The sequence below is a fragment of the Podarcis muralis genome, chromosome 10 (genome assembly GCF_964188315.1).
Source record: "Podarcis muralis chromosome 10, rPodMur119.hap1.1, whole genome shotgun sequence".
In the NCBI taxonomy this organism is placed as follows: domain Eukaryota; kingdom Metazoa; phylum Chordata; class Lepidosauria; order Squamata; family Lacertidae; genus Podarcis; species Podarcis muralis.
Genome location: NC_135664.1, coordinates 14,748,940 through 14,772,957, shown reverse-complemented (window position 1 = coordinate 14,772,957; position 24,018 = coordinate 14,748,940). Strand labels below are relative to the sequence as shown.

At 45.5% G+C, this 24,018-nt stretch overlaps 1 long non-coding RNA gene across 2 annotated transcripts in view; it reads right to left on the bottom strand.

Moving 5' to 3' along the window:
• Nucleotides 1-1,774: 1,774 nt before the first annotated feature.
• Nucleotides 1,775-24,018, bottom strand: part of LOC114605934 (uncharacterized) — a 32,477-nt gene continuing 10,233 nt past the window's right edge. The window contains exons 2-3 of one of the 2 annotated variants that reach the window (XR_003708700.2): nt 5,868-6,081; nt 1,775-3,445 (exon numbers count right to left, since the gene is read on the bottom strand). This is a non-coding gene — a long non-coding RNA (uncharacterized LOC114605934). The remainder of the gene's footprint in view (nt 3,446-5,867; nt 6,082-24,018) is intronic. The other variant, XR_003708701.2, reaches the window with a different exon arrangement.

The following is a 24,018-nucleotide window of genomic DNA, read 5'->3' as shown; positions in this document are numbered from 1 at the left end:
AGGACCAATGCCTAAGCCAATACCGCTCTTACCTGTAACCAATAAAGTTGTGGCCAATTTTAGCCCATTAACCTTAAATAATTGTGTCCTGTGTCTTTATTCCTACTGGGGGGGGCAGGAACTCGCCACGCAACAGGCAACCTGTTGGCATTCTACTGTAAAGTTCTGGTGTGCACTTAGAAAACGGCACAGATGAAAGCAAATATTATGCAGACAGATCCCTCGCACTTCTCTTGATTCTTCTGGATCTCCTTCCTCAACAGAGGAGTTAGACCTCTTATTTCTTTGAGAAGCCTCAAAGATGGTGGTGGCAGAGGATTGAAAGCTGTAATACGGTTAAAACCAATCCTATATTAATAGACTTATGAGACAATTTAATAGTAGGCTTGGTGGCTCAAAGGATTAATGGAATGATAGCTCTCAACATAATTGCAAGAATCCAGTCAAGTCATGCAAAGATTCATATTGGGGTAACTGTAAGGATTTCAACCTCACAACACTATGGACTAAGCGAGGTAAAGGTAAATGGACTCCTGACCATTAGGTCCAGTGACGGGCGACTCTGAGGTTGCGGCGCTCATCTTGCTTTATTGGCCGAGGGAGCCAGCGTACAGCTTCCGGGTCATGTGGCCAGCATGACTAAGCCGCTTCTGGCGAACCAGAGCAGTGCACGGAAATGCCATTTACCTTCCCGCTGGAGCAGTACCTATTTATCTACTTGCACTTTGACGTGCTTTCGAACTGCTAGGTTGGCAGAAGCAGGGACCAAGCAACGGGAGCTCACCCCATTGTGGGGATTCAAACCACCGACCTTCTGATCAGCAAGTCCTAGGCTCTGTGGTTTAACCCACAGCGCCACCTGCATGCCTATGGACTAAGTGAAACTTACAGCAAAAATAAGAAAGCAATCATGGAAGAACGGAATCCCTTTTGGGAGCGTCTGGGGGAGGGGATCACAATCAGATGAAATTGCGAGCTGGATTTGAAATATGAGCATGATAATATAGGAAACAGAAGAATATGTTTTAGGGGAGATGTTTATTAGATTGCAGCATGTAAATGGGATGGAGTTGAGAACAGCATGGAGGAAAAGGAGAAAAATCAAAGTTTAAAGAGAAATGTACAGAATTTGGAATTTATATGTAATTTTTAAAAAGTCGGTAAAAATTTGATACCAATACAACAACAAACAACCCTTTAGCTAGAAGTGCTGTTTGCAGCCAGCCTATGCAACTGATTCCCAGAAACGGATGGGTGAATCTGTTATTTTCGATTTCTCTCGAATCTTCATTTTTCAAATCCTATTTTCAGTTCTCCTCATTTCAGCATCAGTTTGCAATTTGTTCATTTTTTAAAAAAAGTCATTCTCATAATACATGCCATTTTGCCTCACAGACACAAGTTCCCAGAGCAATTTTCCTTAATACAATGCATTGCCATTTATTATTTTCATTAACATGTAGGTTCTTATGCATTGTTTTAACCTTGAACATGCATTTTTCTGAACATTACTTGACTGGAGGACTGCATTTGAAAATTTGGAAAAGTGCCACATTTCGAAGACTGCTGTGATTCAGTTCAGGCAAAAATCTGTTTGCCTTTCAATGCGAACTGAATCAAATCTCTGCCCCATCCCTATTCCCAAGCATCATATATTTTGTAAAATAAGTTTATTTACAATTTTCATTTATAACAAAGAAACATTTCAACAAAGAAACTAAAAGAATGGAAGACAAAAGATGAACAAGCGAAATTGGGCAATAGATATTGGTTATAACGGAAGGTATGGGAAAGACTGTGGAACATGGACATAAAATTTGCAGCATGTTATGGTTTAAGAGAAAACTATATTCAAATGTTATACAGATGGTATCTAACACCAAGTAGATTGGCAAAAATATATAAATCAAAATTGAATATGTGCTGGAAATGCAAAAGGAAAGAAGGTACCTTTCTCCATATGTGGTGGCCTTGTGTGGTGTAGTGGTTAAGAGTGGTAGTCTCGTAATCTGGGGAACCGGGTTCGCGTCCCCGCTCCTCCACATGCAGCTGCTGGGTGACCTTGGGCCAGTCACACTTCTCTGAAGTCTCTCAGCCCCACTCACCTCACAGAGTGTTTGTTGTGGGGGAGGAAGGGAAAGGAGAATGTTAGCCGCTTTGAGACTCCTTAAAGGGAGTGAAAGGCGGGATATCAAATCCAAACTCTTCTCTTCTTCTTCTTGTATTAAGGTTAAAGCTTATTGGGAAATGATATATAATGAACTGAAAAAGGTGTTTAAGTTAACATTTGTAAAAGAAAAGAAACAGAAGCTTTTCTCTTGGGAATTATGGGATCAGAGTTACCTAAACAATATAGAAATTTATTTATGTATGCAACCACTGCCGCAAGAATGATATTCACCCGAAAATGGAAAGAAAAAGAAGTCCCTGTGAAAGAATAATGGTTACAGAAATTAATGGACTATGCAGAAATGGTGAAACTTACCGGAAGAATAAGAAATCAAGACAACAGACTTTTTATCAAGGAATGGAAATCATTTGTTGAATATTTATTACAAACAAATTGTAAACAAATTGAAACATTAGCGGGGTTACTGTAAAAAAACTTGCAGTTTCTAAAACGTATATGAAATAGATGAGGAAAAGAATTAATAGAGTCCATCCAGATATGAAGGAGAGGACAAAAGAGGGTAAATTCACAGAGGAGGGAAGTCGAAGTCCCAAAACAAGTGTGCCTATGCCGTCTCAATTAGCAATGAACACAAACTGGAAGTAATTTTTTTCCAGCCCTGTCTCTAGCAGAGTGGACAGCTGAGTGCCAGTAAATGGACACAAAATTCAGAAGGCATAATGGGACCAGAAGAACGTGATTCATATGCTTTCATATGCCCCAAACCCAGGACAGCATCTTTGCAAAGGCTTCAGAAACAAAGGTTTGGTTGACATAGGAAATTTGGGTTTTACTTTATTCTCAGCCTGATGTTTTCAGTCATAGTTTTGCTGTACAGCAGACTCGGAGGTAAAAGCAGTGACTGTGGGTTTCTTCCACAGATTTAAGGCTTCATTTAAACTCAGCAATGTAAGGCAAAGTATAGTCTGCCCCCCTTGCCTCCATTCATGTGGACAAGAGGCAAAACAATGTGTTTAAGGGCCACATAGACAAAACATATGGATTTTTTACAGCTTTGGAGATAAGTGATGTTTTGCTCATGTATCTGTTTGATTTCATGCACTTTTGTTTTCAGAACATGTTCGGGGCTGTCTGGTAGCCTTTGATTCTCAGCCATCTTTTTGTTTTTCCTCCCAAGACGTGCTGTTTAATCTTTCCTGTTCAGACGCCGGCATCACGGTGGGCAAAACATTAGGGAACAGAGGCTCCAAGTATGAAACGAAAACAGACACCTGTTGCCAATAGAACATGCTGGAATAATGGCCATCTGATGTCCTAGTGGGATTTTAAAAATAAATAAATTAGAAAATAAATATTATTGTTAATTTTTTTAAAAAATAAAGACGTTGGTGAGCATGGCATACGAGTCTGGCCATTGAGATGTATTTTTCCATTTTCTTTTATTTTTTGCTTTCAGCTTAACTTTTGCTACCAGGACAAAAGGGGGAAGAAGAATGCAGTCGTTGTGGTTAAACCATCATTTATAAAGACAGGGAAAGTTGCTTCATGTGATGCTTCCTCCTTTTGCATCTTGAGTTCCGAAAAGAGCTCCTCTTTGTGCTAATTTTTTTTTTTAAATAAAAAAAAATCAGTGTTTTAAAAGTCATCTTGAAAAGGGGCAGGGGGCAAACACACGTGACTTCCCAAATTGCCTGTAGCTTTCCTGGCACGGAACGGAGAAATATTTCTTCATCTCACGTTGCATAATCATTTTTGACGTATTGTTTGTTCCAGCTCAGGGTTGCTTTCATCAAACCACAAATCCAGCGGAATAGGAGAAATGTTCTTTCTCTTTTTCTCCCTTCCTTTCACAAGGCTAACGAGAGTAATCATGGAATACGGTGTACTAGGAAACATCGTTGTTGTTCACTAATATTCCCCTCTCCTGATGTACGGCTTTTCTGTAGCTGACTTCTCGGCGGATTTTACTTGGCATAAAAAGATGGAGGCTGCAATCCTACGCTCACTTACCTGCATGGGAGTAAGCCTCATTGAAATTAATTGGACTTACCTGTGAGTAAGCATAACTAGGATTGCTCTATAGAGATAAAAAGAGGATGGGAGGGGATGCCTTATAACATGAAATAAGTAAGAAATTTATTTATTTATTTAGTTATTTATTTATTTATTTATTTATACCCCACCCATCTGGCTGTGTTTCCCCAGTCACTCTGGGTGGCTCCCAACAGAATATTAAAAACACGATAAAACACCAAACATTAAAAGCTTCCCTAAACAGGGCTGCCTTCAGATGTCTTCCGAAAGTCGGATAGTTGTTTATTTCCTTGACATCTGATGGGAGGGCGTTCCACAGGGCGGATGCCACTATCAAGAAGGCCCTCTGCCTGGTTCCCTGCAACCTCACTTTTCGCAGTGAGGGAACCTGCAGGAGATGTATGCGACAAAAACAGCAAGAATTTTATTCGAGTGTTCCTGTCCCCGCCCGGCTTCCTGCTTCGGACCTCGCCTCGCACCTTGTGTACTATTTCCAGGCTAGTGACTCAGGACTGAACTTTGATTACGATAACAGTAACCTTCCCCCCGGGACCAGCACAGCCTGGTTTCCTGTAACCTCACTTCAATTGCCAAGTATTTTCTGGGTGATTCAGACTTTCGACATACTGTATTTTTCGCTCTATAGGACGCACTTTTTCCCCTCCAAAAATGAAGGGGAAATATTTGTGCGTCCTACGGAGCAAATACAGGCTCCTTGGCTTCAGCAAAAGCAACCCGAAGCCTCAAAAGTGCAGAGGGAGCGCTCCCTCCGCACTCCGGAGGCTACGCGTTGCTTTCGCTGAAGCCTGGAGAGCGAGAGGGGTCGGTGCGCACCGACCCCTCTCGCTCTCCAGGGTTCAGGGATAGCTGCCTGAAGCCTTTGGAGCGCAGCGGTACCTTGCACTGCGCTCCAAAGGCTTCGGGTTCCTTTTGCTGAAGCCGGGAGAGCAAGACTCTCCTGGCTTCAGCGAAAGGAACCCGAAGCCTTTGGAGTGCAGCGGGACCTCGCACTGCGCTGCAAAGGCTTTGGGGTTAGCTGCGCAAAGCCTCCACAGGGCAGCGGGGTGAAGGCACCCCGCTGCCCTGCGGAGGCTTGAAAGGCTGTCCTCGAAGCCAGAACAGAGAGACGGAGCACTGTGCAGCGTCTCGCTGTTCTAGCTTGGGGTGCCGGGGCTTTATGGGGAAACCCCGGGCTTCCCCCTTCAGCCCTGACACTGATTTGATTCAAAATATTTTTTACTTGTTTTCCTCCTCTAAAAACTAGGTGCGTCCTTTGCTCGGGTGCGCCCTATAGAGCGAAAAATACGGTATATGACACCCTTCCCTAACTGAGGCATCTACCCTCTCTGTTTCTCTAATCCTTCTAGGTTCATAGGTTCGGGCCTGCTGTTTTTCTGCCCCTCTATCACTTCTGACCACTTTTCTGCCCGCCATTGCCATCCTTCGCAGCCATTATCACCTAGCGATCTGAAAGCGTTTCCCTCTACTGCCAATCTTTTTCCATCTTTGCGACTGCATTATAGACTTTTCTCCTTCAGAGTAACCAGTCTGCGTGTCATGTTGCAGCATTCTACGGAATGTATCTATATCTCTACCAGGGTAAACACTTCTTACAGCAATAATAAGAATAATAATGAAATATGACAGCCAATTATGTCTAAATGCAGTGTTTCGGAAAGAAACCTTCCATATGCTAATTTACATTGTTTTATGCACCGTTAGGTCTCTCGCTGTCACAGGGCTGACTGTGCAATGGGTATCCGTAGAAATGATCTTTAAAAGCTTGGATTCTAATTAGGGTTGCTTGGGCTGTCACTCAGCAAGAGTTCTTCACGTGAGGGTTATAGCGATGGCTTGATTACTACCGAGTGTCAGAAGGTCGTCCTGGATCTCTCTTTGATCATCTCCGTAATTGCCTAGCAAGGGGAGACAAATGGAAAGGAGATAACTGTTACAGAAGGCTGGTTAGCATTTGCATTCACGGTTAGAGCTCACAGCTCACAGGATCAGCCTTGGCTGGCTGGCATCCCCTCTGCGTGGGATTTGTAATATCTGTTTGTTTGGTTGCCACCCAGCGGTCCAGAGGTAAAAGCTTTCTCTTGAGAAACAGATTCAGGTAGGAAGCCGTGTTGGTCTGATGCAGTCGAAATAGAAATAAATAAAAAATTGTCCAGTAGCACCTTATAGACCAACTAGGTTTGTTCTGGGATAAACTTTCGCATGCATGCACACTTCTTCAGATACACTGAAGCAGAAGCCACCAGACCAGGGGTCAGCAAACTTACCGCTCCTCGGGTCGGCGTCTCCAGCGCCGATCGCGCAGCGGGCCAGAGGACGGGGATGCATGTGCCCATATGCGTGCACACACGCTATTTTGGGCACACTTCCAGGTCGGAGGAGCACTGGAAATAGCTTGTGCACAGGCCTCCTCCGACCCAGAAGTGGGCAGCCCTGTAGCACAGCACCAGTAAGAGTGAGCGGCAGCAGCAGGTGTCAGGGGTTGCCGCGGGCCGGATAAACGAGTCCCTCGGGCCTTATCCAGCCCGACAGCCTTAGTTTGGGGACCCCTGCACCAGACCTTTATATATAGTGGGAAGGTGGGGGTATTGCTCAGAAGAGTAGTAGGAGATTGGCTTAATGGGTATGGTAAGCCTGCTGACGACTGTTAACAACTGTTAACGACTGCAATTAGTCCTACAGGCAAAAGCAAGGGATGACCAAAAATAGCTTTAGCATGAGTAATGAGACAAGAATCCAATATCTCTATTAAGACCAGGTCTCTCCATAGTTTTCAGTTTGGTAATAAGTTGTAATTCAGCAACTTCTCTTTCAAGTCTATTTCTGAAATTCTTTTGTAATAAGACAGCTGCTTTGAGATCTTGTATTGAATGTCCTGGGAGACTGAAGTGTTCTTCTACTGGTTTCTCTGTCTTGTGATTCCTGATGTCAGATTTATGTCCAGGGTTTGGCCTGTAGGGTTTGGGAAACAGTTGGAACTGAACAGGCATTCTTCAGAGTGGTCCCAAGATGGATGCCGGAAGGAAAACCCTACGCCGGAAGAGTTTGGATTTGGATTTGATATGCCACTTTATCACTACCCGAAGGAATCTCAAAGCGGCTAACATTCACCTTTCCCTTCCTCCCCCACAACAAACACTCTGTGAGGTGAGTGGGGCTGAGAGACTTCAGAGAAGTGTGACCAGCCCAAGGTCACCCAGCAGCTGCATGTGGAGGAGCGGGGACGCAAACCCGGTTCCCCAGATTATGAGACTACCTCTGTTAACCACTACACCACACTGGCTCTCTCACTGGCCGGAAATCAAGAAATAAAACCCATTGAAGTGGACAAGGCGAGACACAATGGTGATGGCAAGAGAGCTAACAGAACCGAACAACAGGGGCAAAGGCCCGTTCTTGTGGTGCCAGCCTCTGGACCTCTCATGGAGGAGGCACACAAAGAAGGGTCTCCGATGATGATCTCAGAGTCTGGGTCAGTTCATATATTGCAACACTTTGTGAGGTAAGGTGTTAGTACACCCATTTTACAGATTGGACAGCTGAAGCTGGGCCAGTGGAATTAATTTCAGAGATGTCATTTGGAACTATGCCTCAGTCCAGCATTCCACTGATTCTCAACGTGTTATTTACCAAAGGTGTCATGGGCTTTGAAGATGCTGGAACTCAGGACGAAAGGGAGAAACGCGCTAAGAGAAAGGCACGCTTGGCAAACCCTCACAATGATCAACTCCTGCCCAGAAGCCAATATCCCGACTGTGGAAGGATTTGTGGATCCAGAATTGGCCTCCACATCACTTATGGACTTACTGTTAAGACCATGTTCATGGAAGACAATCTTACTTGGCTATGAGTGATCACCAAAGAAGAAAATTAGAAGGGCTATGCACACATATTTCGTTTAGAAGAATTTGACATTCAGAAGGAAAGTGGGGAGCGATGATGATAGACTAGATCAAAACATGGGGAGGTGTCCATCTCCCATTCCTGCTAGACATATTGTTGTTGTTCAACTGATGCAGTTGATGTTAAAATACCGTGTCTTGTCTTTTGTTGAATGAAGTTAGATTGGATACAATACAGAACTAATGAGCCGTATTGAGATAAGGTTAATCACTTGCCATGCTATTGCATACGAATTGCTTGAGATGGCAATATTTCTCATTTGAAAGTCACTGAATAGCTTGGGAAGGAAGACAACTTGGTTAAGTGGACAACAGCTCTGAGCACGCTAGCTTTACAGAGGGAAATATGAAGGTCATTTCATTAATTGTAACCACCGTCAAGTTAGGGCGAGCTCTCGCCCTCTCTGGAAGTGATAACCAACATATGATCGCCTCATCACTTCCCAGTAGATTTACTAATCCCCCATCCTTCGCTAGATAATTGCCTGGCTAGATAAGAAAACATGATGTACGGCAGCATTTTCACAGGGTAATCAAAGGACAGCTGCAAATGTCACATGAACAATGTATTAAGTAAATTCCCCTTTTATAATTGGACTCAGATCCATAGAGGAGTTGTTGTTGTTGTTGTTGTTGTTGTTGTTGTTGTTGTTGTTGTTGTTAATTTATGAAATTTGTAGCCCAAGATCCCAGGGCAGTTCACAACAGAAAAATACTGCTACAAAAGTTGTGTGTCTCTCCTTCTCTGTACTGAGTGGTGGCAAGTGCCCATCGGGTCCCAGGTCTGTGTCCCTTTGGAGAACTGAGACACAGCAGAGACTGTCGTAGCTTTAAGAAATGTGGTTTATTCGCCTATTTACACCTTCATTCTGTGTGGAGGGAGCATGGTTACATGAATAACAGCATGGTTATTCAAGAGGAGCTTGTACCCCACAGCAGGGCAGCCATGCAGTCCAAGGCATCTCTCCCAGCCAGCCTGCAGCCAGCCTGCCCAAGATGGATCCCAATCTTTCTTCTTCCCTCTCCTTCCCAGAACACCCTGTTAAAAACACTCTTTTCCTGTCACCTCACACCCAGTTACCCTGGCAACCTTCCAAATGTCCCAGTCTCTGTTCACACCTCAGGGAAAGGGAGCAGGACAATTCTCTTGCATTGCCAATGGCCCATATTGTTTTTTAATGGTCGTAGCCTGGCCAGGTCATTTTGCATAGGCTAGCCCAGGAATTCCTCTGCAGCTTGTATTTCTCCCTTTGCATCCCAAATGACCAAAACTGTACCATTTGTTTTCATTTTCACAAAAGGGAAATACAAAAGACACAAAAAACTGGGGGGGAAAACAAACCAATAACACACACATATATCAAAACAATTCCACTGGAAAAATGGTGATGTCCCTGTGGAGATGGCAGTACAGTGGAACCTCAATTTTTGAACGTAATCCATTCTGGAAGACTGTTCGACTTCCGAAGTGTTTGAAAACCGAGGATCAAAGGGCTATCAGCAAAGTCTATGGTGAAAATTGAGAAACGCGCCTTGTTGCTGACACACTTTTTATACACGCATCATTTCTTGACACAGTAATTCAGTTTTACTAGCAAACCAGAGGTTAAATCAGGCACCCCCAACCTTCGGTCCTCCAGGTATTTTAGACTACAACTCCCATCATCCCTGACCACTGGTCCTGTTAGCTAGGGATCATGAGAGTTGTAGGCCAAAACATCTGGAGGGCTGCAGGTTGGGGATGCCTGGGCTAAACTAACCCCTTTTGAACCGCGGGAGGAGTGTGGGGAGCATTCAACAACACAACTACACACTGCAGCTGACACACTAACACATAGGTAGGCAACCTAAGGCTTGGGGGCCAGATCTGGCCCAATCGCCTTCTAAATCCGGCCCACGGACAATCTGGGAATCAGCGTGTTTTTACATGAGTAGCATGTGTCCTTTTATTTAAAATGCATCTCTGGGTTATTTGTGGGCATAAGAATTTGTTCATTATTTTTTCCAAAATATAGTCCAGCCCCCCATAAGGTCTGAGGGACAGTGGACAGGCCCCCTGCTAAAAAAGTTTGCTGACCCCTGCACTAACGTGTCATGACACACAGTTTGGAAAGCTCTGATATGGATGTTTCTGAGACATAATCCCTTGAATTTCACAGAAAGTATTCCTGATGAGTATAATAAATTAAATCCTGCATGAATGCCGCACCTTAAGGGGTTAACGCAGCAATACAATCTTCAAACCCACCAGAACAATACAGTTTCTCCTTTTTATTATTCTAATAAATATTACAGAAATATATCTGTCTCTATATTTAAAGTCCCCATTTATGTTTAAGTAAGAGATCCATTTCTCTACCATCAATGCCACTACTCTAAGTCCATTTGAGTGGATTTTATCTCCTGTCAGCATCTCCTGTCAACTTATCTCATGTCGGTGATCACAAGTGCTGTCATCAATCATTTCTTAATTGTAGGCAAAATCGCTGATTTTCCATGTTGAGCAAAGATGATCTTAGCAGCTAGAAGACTATTTGGGGGAAAAACAATCTGATGGGGACCTGCTAATTGTCCTTAAAGGGACCCCTGACCATTAGGTCCAGTCGAGGACAACTCTAGAGTTGCGGTGCGCATCTCTCTTTACTGGCTGAGGGAGCTGGCATACAGCTTCAGGGTCATGTGGCCAGCATGACTAAGCCACTTCTGACGAACCAGAGCAGCGCACGGAAACACCATTTACCTTCCCACCAGAGCGGTACCTATTTATCTACTTGCACTTTGACGTGCTTTTGAACTGCTAGGTTGGCAGGAGCAGGGACTGAGCAATGGGAGCTCACCCTGTCACAGGGATTCAAACCACCAACTTTCTGATCAGCAAGCCCTAGGCTCTGTGGTTTAGACCACAGCACCACCCGTGTCCCTTAATATGTCTTTAATATGGCTCAAAACAGAAGCTCCCATAATTTCAGAGGCAATCAACAATACCTGGCAGCAATGAGCATAATTAGAGATGCTAGAAATTAATAAAACCAAACCAATCTGCCGAATGTAGGCAACCTTTGACTCTGTTCAATACTGCATTTATCCTGACAGGATAGATCATCTTATACTAGGCTTACTGTAAACTATAGCCATCTGAGGTCAATTTAAGGAGATCATATATATTATGCCAGCCTGCTGAACCTGCTGAACCAGCCAAACCAGTTCCTTTGGTAAGATAATGACCTGAAGCTAGAAGCTGGAGAAACAGATTCTTGTCTTTCTTTGTGCTGGACCAAAAGCTGTGCCTTGGAAGTTCCATGGAAACATCATCATCATCATCATTTAATTATACCCCAAATATTTAAAACACGATAAAACATGAAACATTACAAACTTCCCTAAACAAGGCTGCCTTCAGATGTCTTCTAAAAGTCAGATAGTTGTTTATTTCCTTGACATCTGATGGGAGGGCATTCCACAGGGCAGGCACCACTACCGAGAAGGCCCTCTGCCTGGTTCCCTGTAACCTCACTTCTTGCAGGGAGGGAACTGCCAGAAGGCCCTCGGAGCTGGACCTCAATGTCTGGGCTGAACGATGGCAGTGGAGATGCTCCTTCAGTTATACAGGACTGAGGCCGTTTAGGGCTTTAAAGGTCAGCACCAACACTTTGAATTGTGCTCGGAAATATACTGTGAGCCAATGCAGGTCTTTCAGGACCGGTGTTATATGGTCTCGGCAGCCACTCCCAGTCACCAGTCTATCTGCCATATTCTGGATTAGTTGTAGTTTCTGGGTCACCTTCAAAGATAATTCGCAAGATCTGCTGGACTGCTAATTCTGTGAGCCCCTGCATCTTTATGTTGTATATATGTGCAAACAAAACCTTATATACTAAAGACACCACAGTCTCCATTGACCTTCTTTCCAAGGAAACTGAACCCTGGGTATCACTGGAATCTTCCACTGCTCAGCGAGTGGGGTGAGACCAGCCATATTTCTACTGTTTGAAATATTTGACATTGATTGATCTAATCAAGACTGCCTTTTCCCCATGAGCCATTGTTAACCAACCACCAGTTCAGGCTTCACTGACTTGTGTTCCACTAGGAATGCCTGAGGAATTGGATCTTTCTAAGTACAAATACAGACTGACCTGATCTAAGCTAAGGGTTTTTGGGAAATGAAACACAATGCAATGAAGAAAATGTTAAAATTGGTTAGTCCCCCAAAACCTGAAGCTTTCATTCTTGGGATAATAGGGATGGATGTATCAAAGAGGATGATGAAACTATTTATGCACACAACAACATCCAGAATCCGATATGTGCAGAAACGGAAGGAAGGAAAATTTCCAGTCAAGGAAGAATGGATCTTAAAACTAATGGTCTATGCGGAAATGGAAAAATTGACAGAAAGAGTAAGAGATCAAAACAAACTTTTTATTGAAGAGCGGAGACCCCATTCGGACTATTTGAGGAAATATTATAGCCAAACGAAGTCGCGAGCAGGATTTGAAATGTAAATAGTGGAAATGGCAACAATTGTAATAGAGGAAATAACTGTGAGATATAAAAATGCCACATCATGCAACAGATAAAAAGGAGGGGATAAAAACATCATGGCGGTAAGGGTGCGGTTAAGGGAAATATGTATTAAAGTTGAAGTTAATGTGTGACAATTTCTGAAATTTAATTTTTAAAAAGTGTAGGCTCGTGTGAGCATACGCTGGTGATTTCTGTGCTAGGCAAGTTCATCTCTAATTATTATTTATTGCATTTTCAAAGGTTTTCAACTGAAACCAAAACTCTTCCTGCTAGGACTTATAGATATACACTTAGAAAAGGACTGCAGAACTTTGCTAAAATATATGATTATGGCTGTGAGACCTTTTTATGCACAAAGATGGAAGGACACCTCATTAGCAACAGTTGAAGACAGGCTGTTAAAACTCACAAGAGTTCGCTGAGATGTTTAACCAAAGGAAAAATCATTGTTGACATTTGTGAAAGATTAGAAACCTCTCATAGACTTCTTGCATGAAAAAGAAATAATGACATCTGCATTTGTGGATTGAAGATAATGCTTGTTTATAGAAAGCAACTTTGTTAGAGTGGATTGGATAAAATGAATACAGTGGTACCTTGGAAGTCGGACGGAATCTGTTCCGGAAGTCTGGTCAAGTTTCGAAACATTCAGACACCAACAGACACTTTTGATTGGGTGCGGGAAGCTCCTGCAGCCAATCGGAAGCCGTGTCAGACATTCAGGTTCCAAAGAATGTTTGCAAACCGGAACACTCACTTCTGGGTTTGCGGCATTCAGGAACCAAAACGTTCGACTTGCAAGGTGTTCAGGATGCAAGGTACGACTGAATTGTTTTTATATGGCAGACGGATGAAGAATCGGAAGTTCTTTAATTTCTGAATCTTATTTTTCTATCTTTCTCTTTTAACCTCTTTTCTATTCTTTCTTTTATTTATTTCTTTTCCCTTCTCTATTTCTCCTCTCCTTTCTTTGTTTTTATTGTATGGAGAATGGGAAAATATATCAAGTTTTGTAAATAAACTTTATTCATATGTATATTTTATTCATATTCATATTCATATTCACACACACACACACACACACACACACACACACACACACACACACAATACTGTCCAGGGCTGTAAAGACTGCGGAGAGAATAATTGGGTGCACTCTTCCCACCTTAGATCAAATCTATGCTTCCAAGTGCCATAAGAAAGCTGCAGAGATAATGCAGGATAGTGTGCACCCCGGAAATGATCTCTTTCAGCTTCTGCCTTCTGGAAGAAGGTACAGGGTTATAAAGACTAGGACCAGCCGCCTGAGAAACAGTTTCTGTACAAATAATAATAATAATAATAATTTTATTATTTATACCCCGCCCATCTGGCTGAGTTTCCCCAGCCACTCTGGGCGGCTCCCAATCAGTGTTAAAACAGTACAGCGTTACATATTAAAAACTTCCCTGAACAGGGCTGCCTTAAGATGTCTTCTGAATATCAGGTAATTATTTATCTCTTTGACATCTAATGGGAGGGCGTTCCACAGGGCGGGCGCCACTACCGAGAAGGCCCTCTGTCTGGTTCCCTGTAGCCTCACTTCTCGCAATGAGGGAACCGCCAGAAGGCCCTCGGTGCTGGATCTCAGTGTCCGAATGATGGGGGTGGAGACGCTCCTTCAGGTATACAGGACCGAGGCCGTTTAGGGCTTTAAAGGTCAGCACCAACACTTTGAATCGTGCTCGGAAACGTACTGGGAGCCAATGCAGGTCTCTCAGAACCGGTGTTACATGGTCCCGGCGGCCACTCCCAGTCACCAGTCTAGCTGCCGCATTCTGGATTAATTGCAGTTTCCGGGTCACCTTCAAAGGTAGCCCCACGTAGAGCGCGTTGCAGTAGTCCAAGTGTGAGATAACTAGAGCATGCACCACTCTGGCGAGACAGTTCGCGGGTAGGTAGGGTCTTAGCCTGCGTACCAGGTGGAGCTGGTAGACAGCTGCCCTGGACACAGAGTTAACCTGCGCCTCCATGGACAGCTGTGAGTCCAAAATGACTCCCAGGCTACGCACCTGGTCCTTTAGGGGCACAGTTACCCCATTCAAGACCAGGGAATCCCCCACACCAACCCGCTCCCTGTCCCCCAAAAACAGTACTTCTGTCTTGTCAGGATTCAACCTCAGTCTGTTAGCCGCCATCCATCCTCCAACCGCCTCCAGGCACTCACACAGGGCCTTCACCGCCTTCACTGGTTCTGATTTAAAGGAGAGGTAGAGCTGGGTGTCATCTGCGTACTGATGAACACCCAGTCCAAACCCCCTGATGATCTCTCCCAGCGGCTTCATATAGATATTAAAAAGCATGGGGGAGAGGACAGAACCCTGAGGCACCCCACAAGTGAGAGCCCAGGGGTCTGAACACTCATCCCCCACCACCACTTTCTGGACACGGCCCAGGAGGAAGGAGCGGAACCACTGTATGACAGTGCCCCCAGCTCCCAACCCCTCTAGACGGTCCAGAAGGATGTTATGGTCGATGGTGTCAAAGGCCGCTGAGAGATCCAGCAGAACTAGGAAACAGCTCTCACCTTTGTCCCTAGCCCGCCGGAGATCATCAACCAGTGCGACCAAGGCAGTTTCAGTCCCATGGTGAGACCTGAATCCCGATTGGAAGGGATCCAAATGGTCCGTTTCCTCCAGGCGTGCTTGGAGTTGTTCAGCAACCACCCGCTCAATCACCTTGCCCAAGAATGGCAGATTTGAGACTGGGCGATAGTTGGCCAAATTGGCCGGGTCTAAAGATGTTTTTTTAAGAAGCGGTTTAATGACCGCCTCTTTCAGCGGGTCTGGGAAGGCTCCCTCACAGAGGGAAGCATTCACCACCCCGCAGAGCCCATCGCCCAGCCCTTCCCGGCTCGCTTTTATCAGCCAGGATGGGCAAGGATCAAGGAGACAGGTGGTCGGTTTCACTTTTCCAAGCAGCCTGTCCACATCCTCGGAGGTAACAGACTGGAATTGATCCCATGTAACAGGACCAGACAGAACTCTAGCACTCTCCCGCCCTGGCCCTGCTCCCACGGTGGAGTCTACCTCCTTCTGAATCTGAGCGATTTTATCTGCAAAAAACTTTGCAAAAGCATTGCAGGAGATCTTGGGGTCCCTACCAGGCCCCGGTGGTACAGGTGGTTCCGATAGATTGCGAACCACCTGAAAAAGTCTCCTGCTGCTGTTTTCTGCAGATGCAATGGAGGCGGCGAAGAAGGCCCTCTTCGCCGTCGCCATTGCCACTTGGTAGGCTCGACGTTGAGCTCTAACCCGTGTCCGGTCTGATTCAGAATGAGTTTTCCGCCACCGGCGCTCTAGCCGTCTCAATGATTGTTTCATCACCCTCAGCTCCGGGGAAAACCACGGGGCTGTCCGGGCTCCATGCAATCGGAGAGGGCGCTTCGGAGCCAGACAGTCAATAGCCCTGGTTAACTCCGCATTCCAGCGTGCCACCAGGGAATCAGCTGAAAGGCCATCAACTTGGGATAAAGCATCCCCTACCACTCTCTGGAAGCCAATTGGATCCATTAAGTGGCGGGGGCGGACCATCCGAATCGGTCCCACCTCCCTGCAGAGGGGAAGGGTTGCAGAGAAGTCCAGTTGCACCAGGAAGTGATCTGACCATGGCACTTCTTTTGTTTCGCTTTTAGTTAGTGTCAGATCACCAACATCCATAGAGGTGAACACCAAGTCTAAGGCATGTCCATGGCTATGAGTTGGGCCAAACTTATTCAGGGACAGCCCCATGGAGGCCATGCTTTCCACGAAGTCCCGAGCGGCCCCTTGTAAGGTCGTGTCGGCATGGATGTTAAAATCCCCCAGGACAACCAAGCTAGGTGTCTCCAGGAGCATATCCGCCACGACCTGAAGCAGCTCGGGCAGGGAATCCTTGGTGCAGCGGGGAGGTCGGTACACCAGTAGGAATCCTGTACTGCCCCTATTGCCCAACTTCCAGAACATGCACTCAGAGAACTGGGTCTTCCCAATAGGACGCCTGGTGCAGACTAATGACTTCCTAAAAATCACTGCAACCCCCCCTCCCTGCCCACATGACCTGGGTTGCTGTGCGTAAGAGAAGCCTGGTGGGCAAGCAGCGGCAAGGACAGGCCCATCTGCTTCATCCAACCAGGTCTCTGTCACACATGCCAGGTCAAATCCTCCATCCACAATCAGGTCGTGGATGGCAGTGGTTTTATTCATCATTGACCTGGCATTGCACAGCAACACTTTCAGGTCATGTGGGTTTCCCTTGCTGATTCCAGTATCCTTCTGGTCAGGACCAGACCTGGAGGCAGGGATAGTCCTCAGACAATGACTAAACCTGCCTCCTCGGTAATGACATGGTCTGGTCTTAGCGTAACTCCTCCTCCTACCCATGATCACTGAGATCGGTTGTCCCAGTGCATCCCCCCCTGTGGAACATGCCCCAGCCATTTTGTTTGCTGGGACCCACTCCCAGGCAGCCCTGACCCCACCCCTTAAAAAGCAAAATACAAATTATATAATAATTTAACAGAATAATAATAATAATAATAAAACAAAACAGAACAAAATAAAACAAGAAACAATGCGATTTTGGTTTTAAACGCAGTGTAAGGTAGTCTTTATGGGAGTATATTGTATTCAATTATGGGATATCAGAGTTTTTAGGGGCTAACCAGGCTGGGATAGCTGGGATAGCAGGCTTGTTGGTTTTTGAATGTCTGATGTTGATGTTTTCAATTTTGTTGTTCTGTATGGGATAATGACAAGAAAGATTATCGTATCGTATTGCATTTGTGGGGTGGGGGCTGCAAGTTCACCTTTCGGGCCAGCATCCCTTTGGTGCTACCACATTTCTGCTTGGCTGCGAAACACTCTGCTCTGTTGGTCTTCACCTCCTCTTTGGTTTTCTTTGCTGATCTGTTGACACTGACTGGGAGAAGCAGGGCTGTGACAATGCAGTTGTCTCCAACTGCCATTGCAGGTTGGGCTTCCAGCCAAGGCAGTTAATGCTTCCCTTTGCATTCCTTTCTTCTCCCCTGAGAAGAGCGATTTTACAGACACCTGGCATTTACAGATCCAAGGAAGTTATCGCTGCTGCTAAAGCCTAGCTGTGGCAGAAAATTGCTGCAGCAGCAAAATTCTACCTCTGAAGTACAAAGTCATTAAGGAAGCTTTTTTTTTAAAAAAATAAATCTCTACCATTTATCATTAAGTCTCCAAGTTAATTTAATTAAAGCCATAATTGCTCATTTTAAAAGTGACACTGAATATCATAGCGCTTGGCCAAAGGAGACTGAATGGATGGACGTGTCATAAAATGAATTGAATCCGCTGTGAGGAAACCATTCTATAGAACTATCTGCTAAGTATCTGACAAACATACTGCCTTTGGGTTGGCTTGGACTAGGGGAGGGGTGGGGGATGTTATTCCGTTCATATTTAAAGGCATATCTGTTTGACTCTACCCAACACAGCCAGGCTTTGAAAAGGGCATCGCTCCGAATTTTGCGATGTCATTCCGCAGTCAAGGAAGGTGCATAAATGGTCAGGTGTCAGTGAAAATCCCATAGGAAGATGCATTCCCTTAGGGAAAAGTGGATTGCAAAAACGTGTGTTTATTAGGCAAAAAAACAAAAAAACAACAACCCCAGTGTTCTTCTTTCTTATTTGGTGGGGTGGTATGCAACTGTTCTATATGTTTTTAAATGCTTTAAACCAATTTTTAAAAGATATTTGCCGTTGCTATTAAATGTTTTCAGTATTTCACTTGACTTGCAATTGTCTCTTTTTTCTGTTTTGCGGCTTGCCACCCTGGGCTTCTTTGGGAAGAAGGATGGTGTAGTGGTTAATAATAATAATAATAATAATAATAATAATAATAATAATAATAATAATTTTATTATTTATACCCCGCCCATCTGGCTGGGTTTTCCCAGCCACTCTGGGCAGCTTCCAACAAAATATTAAAATACAGTAATGCATCAAACATTAAAAACTTCCCTAAACAAGGCTGCCTTCAGATGGTTAGAGAGTCACAGTAGGACCCAGGAGACCAGAGTTTGAATCCCCACCCAGCTGTGAGGCAGTCCCTGCTTTTCAGCCTAGCCTACTTTGCAGGGTCGCTGTGGGAATTAAATGAGGAGGGGGAGAACTGTGTGTACCAGCTCGAAGGAAGAGTGGGATTTAAATATCACAAAGAAAATAAGGAAACAAAACGCCATCAATCAGTCCTCCGAAATGCCGTCATAAATTCAAGCCCCATTTCTCCGGACTCCCTCGGTTACAGCTGAAAGGCCTGCCTGTTCTCAGAGCCTGACCGAACTTCTTGCCATTGCTTGTCCCACCACCATGTGTGGTCTTTGTCTGCTGGAACTCTGCCATGGTACGGCTTTGGAAGATAGACGGTGATGGACGTTTTCTTTCTCTCTGCCTCTGCGGCGAATGTGTACTCCTGGCCCTGGTTCAAACCGGTCAAGGGACGGCTACTCGGTTCATTGTTCACTTTCCGAAGATCCCCCTTCAGCCTTATTTATTTATTTATTTATTTATTTTTAAGCAGCTGCTATCATTGCGTAGCTGTTTTAATTCTTCATCTGGAGAAGCAAACACATTCCCTCTCTTTTCAGCAGCTCTGAGCCACAGACACGTCTCTTCCTAGGGCTAGGCTGTTTTCAGCCTACAGAGTGCCTGTACCAACTCCTATCGCCATATTAAAACAGATCCTTGTTTGTACTGGTTTTAGTAGCCCATGTTAAATTGGAGCAGTGTCTTCTTTCTTCTTTGGTGATCACTCGTAGCAGAGTAAGTTTGTCTTCCATGAACACTGTCTTAAAAGTGAGTCCGTAAGTGACTGTGGAGGCCAATTCTGGATCCACACGTCCTTCCACAGTGGGGACATAGGTTTCCGGGCGGGAGTTGATCATGGTGAGGGCTTGCCAAGCGTGCCTTTCTCTTAACTCATTTCTCCTTTTCACCCTGAGTTTGTTCTTCAAAGTCCACGACACCTTTGGTAAAGGCTGTTCTCCAACTGAAGCACTCACAGGTCAGTGTTTCCCAGTTATCAGTGCTTATACTACATTTTTTTAGATTTGCCTTGAGAGAGTCTTTAAACCTCTTTTTTTGACCACCAGCATTACACTTTCCATTTTTAAGTTTGGAATAGAGTAATTATTATTATTATTATTATTATTATTATTATTATTATTCAGAAAAGAATGGTCAAGAATGGCACCTGGCAGACTGTGAGAAGAACTTGGAGGGTTCCGGCATCAGAACAATAGCAACACAAACCTTATTTGGATGAGCTCTGACATTAAACTGACTTTTTGGACCTCAATATTGTTTTACAAGCAGTTTTACTGGTCAGACTAGTAAAATATGGACTGACTGCACATAGCTGTATACATAACAAAACAGGCTCTAATATACCAACTAGTAAATGGCAAAGACTAAAACCTCAACCAGAAACCTTAAGAAGAAACTTACGCAAAAAACATAACATGCCCTGAGACCTTAGGGTGGAGGGCAGATTGTTGTTGTTGTTGTGATACAAGTCTTAGCTTGTTTTGTTGGGTGGGTTTGGTAACAATCGTGAATCGCCTCTCTGTACTATACAATGCAGGAACATCAGATCTTTGGGACGTCACCTTCCTCTAACTGTAACTGTTCGAAATAACATTATGTGAGTAAGGCAGCTAATGTGACTCGGCGACTCACATTCCACTTTCAAATCACCATCCTAAAAATAACTATAACCGCCTCATTCATTCACAATAACCCAAGTCATCCACCTCTGAATCTCATGCTAAGATGGGAAAGCTTTCACATTCTCATGTGGTGTCAGCTGAGCTTGGCAACCGCAGGGCTCATTCATACCGCGTCGCAGTTTGCGGCTGTACTTTTCATGCCATTTATTTCGCTCGATTTGGGGGCAATCTCGATTTCACTCAAGCAGGTTTCTTCCTGTCACCGCTCCCTCACCCGTTTCACAGCTTTCGTTTCGGCTGATGAGAATTGAACGAAGAATTTGAATCAATCGCTTTGGCGTGTGTCTGACACGCGCCGAGATCTTCCTCTTTGTTACGTGCTTTGAGGGGTGTTTCGAGCCTTTGGCAAATCCTAGAGCAGCACGGAAACAAATAACATACCCTATTCCCCACCACAACCCCAGCAGGGTCACCCAGGACGGTGAGGTCAATGGGGAGGAGCTAGGCAAAGAATGATCCAAGAAGTCCTTAACAGCAGAACAGGTGGAAGATCACAAGTGGCATGTTACAGCATATCATTCCCTGAAGGAGAACTACTTGAAAATGATTTGTGTGACCAGGCGGCAACAGCCCCAGCCCCCAGGGATCATAAGGAAGACTCTGACATATAGAATTAAAATTAGGCGACAACTTTATTAAACTTCCAAATGTAGGAAGATCTTGGCTTAGGTCTTGGACATGTATCCCTCCCAGCCCCCCAGCCAGGGGGAAGTGGGGCTCATCAAGGTAAATGGGATGTGGGGGTGCTCTGTGAGGCGTAAGTGTAGCAGGCAGTCGAGCCCATATCCCCACACACAGGGTAGTTGACTGACAGCCTTTCGGTGTACGGCCAGTGACACCCAAATATACCATATTTTTCGCCCTATAGGACACAATTTTCCCTCCAAAAATGAAAGGGAAATGTGTGTGCGTCCTATGGGGCGAATGCAGGCTTTCGCTGAAGCCTGGAGAGCGGGAGGGGTCGGTGCGCACCGACCCCTCTCACTCTCCAGGCTTCAGGAAAGCCCCAGCGCCAGCCCCACAAAGTCGGGGGGCAGAGGGAGGCGGAACGCCGCCATCCCGCTGTCTCCCAAAGTTGTTTGGAGGCTGACGGCGGGGAGACCCCGCCGCCAGCCCCGCAAGCTCTGGGGACAGTAGGGAGGCGCAGCGCGTCTTCCCGCTGTCCCCAGACCTGATCTGAAGGCAGGCAGTGGGGAGAAGAGCGCTTCTCCCCGCTGCCTGCCCCACAAGCTCCGGGGACAGCTGGGAGACGCAGCGCGTCTTCCCGCTGTCCCCAGACCTGGTCTGAAGGCGGGCAGCGGGGAGAAGAGCGCTTCTCCCCACTGCCTGCCCCGCAAGCTCCGGGGACAGCTGGGAGGTGCAGCGCGTCTTCCTGCTGTCCCCGGACCTGATCTGAAGGCGGGCGGCGGGGAGAAGAGCGCTTCTCCCCGCTGCCTGCCCCACAAGCTCCGGGGACAGCTGGGAGGCACAGCGCGTCTTCCCGCTGTCCCCGGACCTGATCTCAAGGCGGGCAGCGGGTAGAAGAGCGCTTCTCCCCATTGTCTGCACCACAAGTTCCAGGGACAGCGGGGAGACGCAGCGCGGACCTGGTCTGAGGGCGGGCTGCGGGGAGAAGAGCGCTTCTCCCCGCTGCCGGCCCCACAAGCGCCTGGGGGGGGAAAAATTTTTTTTTTCTTTATTTCTCCCTAAAAAAACTTGATGCGTCCTATGGGCCGGTGCGTCCTATGGGGCGAAAAATACGGTATATACAGTGGTGCCTCGGGTTATAGACGCTTCAGGTTACAGACTCCGCTAACCCAGAAATAGTAGCTCGGGTTAAGAAAATGAAAGGACTTCAGTTTTTCTGTCCTGTAGCTACACATGATATTCATTCCTTAAGATTCCACCATTCTATCTTCCACAAACCAGTATTTTTTTTTCCAATCTTCAAATCCAGGTATTACAAGACCATTTCCTCTTTCACGCAAAAGGTGCATAAGAAATTTCCAATCCTTAACAAGCGTCAGAAAAGATTTTCTCCAATTAAACATGTGAACTTTGCCATCTCAGCCAAGTCCAATTGTTTTATCAATCAATCAATCAATCAATCGTTTTATCAACTATTCTTCTATAATGGGTGGGGCTGTGTCTTTCGGAATGTTGCAGATGTTCATCTGAGTAGCACGAACATGTGTGACAGGGTTGCATGCTCTGCTCCAAATCTTCCCAATCTTTAAACCCTTGCAAGGTGCAATTGCATGTGTGTTCTTCGCACAAGTTCCTCTTTTGTGGCTCAGCACAGAGGAGGTGCATTGGCAGAATGCTTATGTGCTGACCCAGCAAAGCACCTAGTCGGCTGCATTAATGCGGCACAGTTTCTTTAGCTGAGCCATGCCAAAAAGTAGCAAACCTGGTGTGCAATGCCATTGCCTTTGTGTGGATCATAGCCAGAGTCAGGCCCTAAACCTGCCTCTTACATTTGCAATAGAATTCCAAGGTTCCTTTAAAAATGCAAAAATGACTCATAAGTGGAGTATGCAATGAGGAAATTAGGGAAATAACCAGAAGGATTTGTGAATGAAGCGTTTCCTCCCAGATGCAGTCTTCACCAGAAGGCAGCGTAAATCATTAACATGTGCCTGAAATGCACACGTGGTCCAAATGACAAAAACAAACCTCCTGTCCTTTGCTAATAAGGGAAAGCAATATATTTTAGCTTAGTTTTAATTGCTGTGGGATATGAAGCAAGGGAAGTATTTTAAGACGATTACATTGCGTGCTCTTTTATGTGGGCCGCTTTCTGAATTCCATTTCCCCCCCACCTCTTTCCCACAAAGTATCGTGTTATGGGGAGCGATTATTCAGTAACTGGGTTTGTTGACATTGGCGACTAAATGGCCCATCTCTCAATATATAGTGAGAAGCAGCTGCCTGCAGAGATGATTGGGACTGGGATTATGGAAGCTAGAAATGGGGAAATCTCAGCTTGTCCCTCCATGCTGATTTCAGATTCAAGCATACCTTGTGGATACACATCAATTTGCCCCAATGGCAAATAGCAGCTTCCAGCAGTGGGGAGCAGGGGGCATGACATGGAATTGAAATGGTTAAATTCCACTCTGGTTGAGGCAGCCACTTCCTGTAACATCATGGTGGTAGCAATGGCACCCGGTCATGGAGTAAGAGGAGGTGGTCATGGAGGTGGTGGCTGGGGCGACAGGTGGGGCCTGAACCACACCAACGCAGGTGTCAGGGACTGGGCTGAAGGGGACGAAACGGAGGAGGAATGGTGGAGATCGCCCCCCCCCCCTTCTCCTGAAGCTTCCAGAGAAGAGGAAGGCAGTATAGTGGTGCCTTGGTTCTCAAACACCTTGGTTCTCAAACGCTTTAGTTCCCAAACGCTGAAAACCCGGAAGTAAGTGTTCCGGTTTTTAAACGTTTTTTGGAAGCTGAACGTCTGATGCAGCTGTTGGCTATTGTTTCCGGGGTGCCTGCACCAATCAGAAGCTGCACCTTGGTTTTCGAACATTTTGGAAGTCAAACGGACTTCTGGAACGGATTAAGTTTGGCACCTTTGGTATTTATTTTGTGTTTTTGAGGCTTTTTGGGTTACTTTGTTTTTGTGATGTGTGGAACCCAGTTCAGCTATGGAA